Below are 6000 nucleotides of genomic sequence, written 5' to 3' on the forward strand. Positions count from 1 at the left end.
TTACATGGATATAATACTGCTTATCTTTACCTGCTGGAGGCGCGGTGGCTTAGTGGTTAGCGCTGTCGCCTCATTGCAAGAAGGTTCCAGGTTCGAGTCCTATCTGTACAGAATCTGTATGTTGTCCGCGTGGGTTTTCTCAGGTTTACTCCCACCTCCAAAAACATGCTAAATGTGATTTAGGTGAATTGATGACTCCAAATTGTCCAGAATGTGTTGTTTGTCTCCGTGTGGCCCCGTGATGCTTTGGCGAGGCATTCGGGGTGTACCCCGCCTCTTGCCCATAGCAAGCTCGGGATAGGCTCCAGCAATTCCCGTGACCCGTGGAGAAGTGGAAGAAAAAGGATGGATGGTAGGACAACACCGCTGGCTTCGGCAGGTTCGTAAAGAGCAACCCCTGAATAGTGCACGGACGTTTCACCTGCTTGCTCACCTGTTTACAGCGCTGTGTGAGAAATAAGAATCCTTGAGACCATGGCGAGCAGGGCAAATGGACCATATGTGTTTGTGCACATTTAGAACAGACAGTAAGCGTGAGTCAGCTCCAGGTCTGTGCTTAATGGAACAGGATGCACCATTAATAATGGATACATCATTAAATTATTGTTCAGGGACTCTCCCCTTATATAAGATATGAGATGGCACGCCAGCAGCACTGTGAATAAAACAGGGTTGACAGAATAATCGATTCATCCTGTATTAAGCAACACTGACAGACATTCAGATTCAAGCCTCTAAAATTAGAGGATCTCATGCTTTTCCGAGTTTTAGCAGATCAGAATTTAATACTTGTGGATTGGAACATTTAATCAGACAAAATAGGCAATCCAAAAATGCCATTTGATCTCTGGAGGCAATAGATTAATCTCAATAATACAAATATTCCCTGACGTCGGTGCATGGCTCAGTAGGAAAAAGGCACTCTTACACACTCTTGACTGTGAACACATAGATCTCTAAACGCTTTAACTTGTATTCAAAAACAATGTGATACTCAATATACCGTATATTCTGTGTTAACAATCTGTGCATGTATTGGGGCTTGAACCTAGATGGGCACAATGTTTTTTTTTTATTGTTTATCATATTGCTTATACTATTCTGGGACATTCAACAATGAATAATCTAATAATAATAATAATAATAATAAAACAACAACAGGATAGGAGTGATGTAAACTACACATAAAAGTTGAAGTCCTTTTCCACACCTTTAAAGGTAACTGCTATCAGATTAAAAGAGTACACCATCCCATACAAGACAGCGGCTGCTCTGCCTGAAAAGATGGACTGTTGTCCTGCAAGGCAACGTGAGCCTTCCTGCCTCGGTTCTTCCTCTTGCTAGAGCCCAGCCGTTTTCTATGAATTCCCACTCACCCCGTCTGTGGTTGTAAAATATGCCAGTTTGAGTACCGCTGTGTGTGTGTGTGTGTGTGTTTGTGTGCGTGTCAGACTGTGACTGTAGAGAATAAGCTCCAGAATGTGTGTTATCTATTAAGTCCTTCATTAAGCTCTTATCACCAGTTTTAATGCCAATTAAGATGCGCTTTAATGTGACGACAGGGCGGGCAGGCTGCTATGCACTGCTCAGTCCACAGTGACAAGAGAAAGAGACGAGAGCACGTTCGAGCGAGGACCACCCGTTCGCCTTATCAAGCCGCCAAAGCACCGTCGAGCTGTCACTTCTGCCTCGAACGCTGGGCCTGTTTATTATGCTCCGCATGGAGACACATAATATTTTACTCGCTCCACTCACAGCGAAGGACAACTTCATTTCACTGCGAGGCTTGAGGTTACTCTTGATTCAAACTCCATCCATTTCAGATCACTTCATTCCAAATCATTTATGAAACGAAAGCATTGGATAAAGGAAGTCTTGCCTGAACCGGGAGAGGAGTTCAAAATCAAAGCGAGGGGCCGGATTGACATGCTCTGCTGCATGTTGTAGGACACGTAAAGGTCCCAGGTTCCTCTGATGGTGGTCGAGTAAGCCCTGCTACCATTATGCAGAAGGGAGACCACATACATTAGTGCATGCCTACACACAGGACCTTTCTGTGGACCAACCACATGGAGCGAGACAAAACTTGCTAATGCAGTCAGGGTCAAAATGGACACTTTAGTGTGAATTATAATTAGGTTGCATTGACAGATCTGTGATGTGCAGATGAAGCAGATTGCTCATGGACAGAGAGGGGAGGCGGCGGCTCCTCTTTTAGCAGCCTGATGGAAACTCTGGGAAACTGTGTGTCAGCAAGCAACTGTGTGTCAGCAAGCATATATATATATATATATATATATATATATATATATAGAGAGAGAGAGAGAGAGAGAGAGAGAGAGAGAGAGAGAGAGAGAGAGAGAGAGAGAGAGAGAGAGAGAGAGAGAGAGAGAGAGAGAGAGAGAGAGAGAGAGAGAGAGAGAGAGAGAGAGAGAGAGAGAGAGAGAGAGAGAGAGAGAGAGAGAGAGAGAGAGAGAGAGAGAGAGAGAGAGAGAGAGAGAGAGAGAGAGAGAGAGAGAGAGAGAGAGAGAGAGAGAGAAATATAATGGAAGAAAAAAGCGACTGATAAATAGAGGATGGGATTGTAGATAAGGAGGAAGAACCTTGATGAGGTAACTCCATAATCAGTAAAATGTCAGACTGACATAATGGTGTATATTTATGCATAATGCCGATAACAGAACCAGAAAGGACATTTAATTCATGACTTTTATTTGACTAACTAAGTCTAAATCATCCATCCATCATTCTTCAACCGCTTATCCGGGGGCGGGTCGCGGGGGCAGCGGCCTGAGCAGGCAAGCCCAGACTTCCCTCACCCCGGCCACTTCTTCTCTCTTCTTGCTCATCCCGAGGCGTTCCCAGGCCAGCTGAGAGACATTAGTCTCTCCAGCGTGTCCTGGGTCCCCAGGGAGGCGTCTGGGAGGCATCCTAAATAGATGCCCGAGCCACCTCATCTGGCTCCTCTCAACGCGGAGGAGCAGCGGCTCTACTCCGAGCTCCTCCTGGATGACGGAGCGTCTCACCCGGTGTCTAAGGGAGAGCCCAGCGACCCTACGGAGGAAGCTCATTTCAGCCGCTTGGACCCACGACATTGTTCTCCTGACCAATCCAAAACAAAATGCTGAAATTTTGAATCAATTTTGATTGATTCAAGTGATGAGGTGATCATCAAAGCCATCAGATCTTTACATTAACCTCTCATCAATCAATTACTGAGGGAATATTATGTCTAATTATTCACAACTAAAGTAGAGAGAGGCTAAAGCGTTAGTGAAGTGGAATAATTTAAATTGTTTGATGCTAGTCTGAAACCAGACAATTGCTTTGTGGTAGTGACTCAAAAAGGATTTTCTTTTGTAGAAAAACAAAGTTTTCTTAAAAAGAAAAAAAAGCCAGCAAAAGTTGTCTAATATTCTCCGGAGATAAGGAAACATATAAATAATCTTTGAAAATGGCAAAAATCATGATTAATTCAGGATCAAATAACAAACAAACAAGATCTGACCAGATTAGGACACGTTCAGTCATCTCCAAAAACACGTTGAGGTCTGATGCCCTCCTCCCCTGACAGGATAAGCATGGTGCCGCCATAATGCAAATATCAAGTCTAAACTGTGCCGTGCTGATCTGGCCATGAATATAAAACAATAATACACTCCTCGGAGCTCCTTTGCTCGGCGTGTTAACGCCAACGCCTCGCTCCTCTCCCCGTGTGGCACTGATGTCTCTCTCCTCCCGTCCCTCTCCAGTCCCGATCCTTCTCAATCCCAGCTTTGATGTATGCATGAGGGAGGATTTCCTCCAGACCAAAGAGGCCATTACCCAGGGGCCATTAGGCCTCTAGTAGTGCATGTCAATGAGTGCTGAGTCTTGCTCTGTTTTCACATGCAGCCACTTCTCTACATGGGTGGGGGTGGGGGTGGGGGGTGTTCCCCGAGGGTGATAAACGATAAACGCAGCATTAAATGTATCTACCCCTATCACGAGGCTCTGTGTTGACAGAAGGCCCCTGTCCCTGCGCCTCACTGCTCCGTGTGATACAGTGGTTGTTTTCCGACTGTTGCATGAGAGGAGCCTGGGTCATTAGTTGGTGCTGTTGTCCTTTCATGCAGAATAAGAGCAAGGGAAGTGAGTCATCGTCATCAGGATGAAATGCTCTGACATTTGAGCACGAAAGTCCCAGAGTGCTTTGCGGTTCCACACTGCTGTGTGTGTTTGTGTTCTACAATAAAGAAGGTATGCAGAGCAGCAAGGTCTGTGTTGTTCTTTTAGCAAACCTTTGATGTCACGTATGGAATAACCACATTGCAGGATGTAGAGATTTATTTATTGTTCTTTTTTTTAATTAATTATGAGTCGGGATGTCTCTGTTTTGGAGCGATGACACTGAATGAGATAATAATTCAGTAGGTGAGCTTTGAGGGCCTCAGTGCATCGCTGCCCTTGAATGTCATAACATACAGTGTTTGATAGATGAGTGACGGTATATCGTGCTCCTGTTCTGACTGAGACCACTGCAGAGGATCGCTGAAGTTCGCCGAAAGTGTCCGGACTCTCTCACAAGGGCAGCTGGCTCGATCGCCTGTGGTGAACGCAACCGATGAGCGGTCCCTTAATCAGACGTAGAAGATCTTAGCTTTCGGCATGCTGACGTGACTGGGTTTTACAGCGTTGAACCCTTTCTTTTCTGTCCAGCGCAGCAGAACATCAGCATACAGGACACAGAGGGAGAGAGAAAGATGGATAAGGAAGAGGGAAATGAAGATAAACAGCTCGAGTGTGAATGGTTGTGTGGGCTGCACCTCAACTGGCAGCTTCCCCAAGGCCCATAGACTGAACAACCAAGGAGTGATTAATATTACCCCATCTGACTTGACCTGCATGGGTCTGGTTGAGTCCAAGGGATGTCAAATATGGGGAAAATGTCTCCTCCTGTTCAACTATCCGGATCAATAACAGATTGGCAGGTCAATCTCTTCAGGAGAAAAGAAACGGCCAATGAGAAGGACCCTGAACACCCGAGGTTCACCTCTTGTCAGCCTTTCTCACCATCAGGAGGATCAGCAGAGCTTGAGGTCATTGATCTGCGTGTTTTCATTGAGCCAATCCCGTTGGCCAGCCTGATCGATCAGCTCCAATAAAGAGTAGCTTCTCTATAAGCATGGCAGCGTTTTCATTGATCCAGGGTGGCAATCATCTGCCATTCTTTCACCCACAAACGCCACACCTATTCCCACAGGGTGAGTGATTTGCATTTCATTTGTAGCAACGTGATAAAGCTGAATGTGACCAAACCATACATGAGGAATCATTTCTTTTCATGGTCCTACACATTTCAGAACACCCAGAGGCATCGTAGCCATCCAGACAGGAATCTATAAACTCCGAGGCCTTCACAAATAAATCTCCGGAAATGTCTTACCATTAGAGGAAAGTTAAGCACTTATTAAAAAAAAGAAAAACCTTCAAAGGAAAATCACATTTTGCCTTCATATTTTATTCTCCAGGTCCGTCAAGCAGTTAGAGTTTGATTTGAAAAGAGAGAAATCAAGGGGTGGCTGTGAGTCAGCACAAATACTCGTTGTGAGTAGGCGGGCCTTTATCATTACGAAGGGGAAGTGTGCCACAGTAAATTAGTGAACCATCATTTCAGGTTATTTTTCCTACGCATCAGAAACGAGAATGAATTAAAACACGGCTGCTCTTCTCTGCTATAGATTCAATTGTAGGCCGGCTGGTCTTGTGTCTCCGGAATTAGCAGTTCTGGTGAATAAAAGTGAATAAATGTTTTCCACTTCCTGAGGAACGGATCACGACATTTGTTACGAATGAATGATCCATTGCTTCAAGCACATGAGCAGGGAGGGGCCCGCTGCTGTAGCCCTTCATCCTCCTCACTAGGTGCCCCCCCGCCTCCTGCTGAGGTCTGTACCCGACAGCGTGTCCTTTCAACAAAAACTGTGCTGTCTTCCCTGTCTGTAAAGACACAGAAGAGAC

This window comes from Brachionichthys hirsutus, unplaced genomic scaffold (genome assembly GCF_040956055.1).
Source record: "Brachionichthys hirsutus isolate HB-005 unplaced genomic scaffold, CSIRO-AGI_Bhir_v1 contig_1445, whole genome shotgun sequence".
NCBI classification, from domain to species: Eukaryota; Metazoa; Chordata; class Actinopteri; order Lophiiformes; family Brachionichthyidae; genus Brachionichthys; species Brachionichthys hirsutus.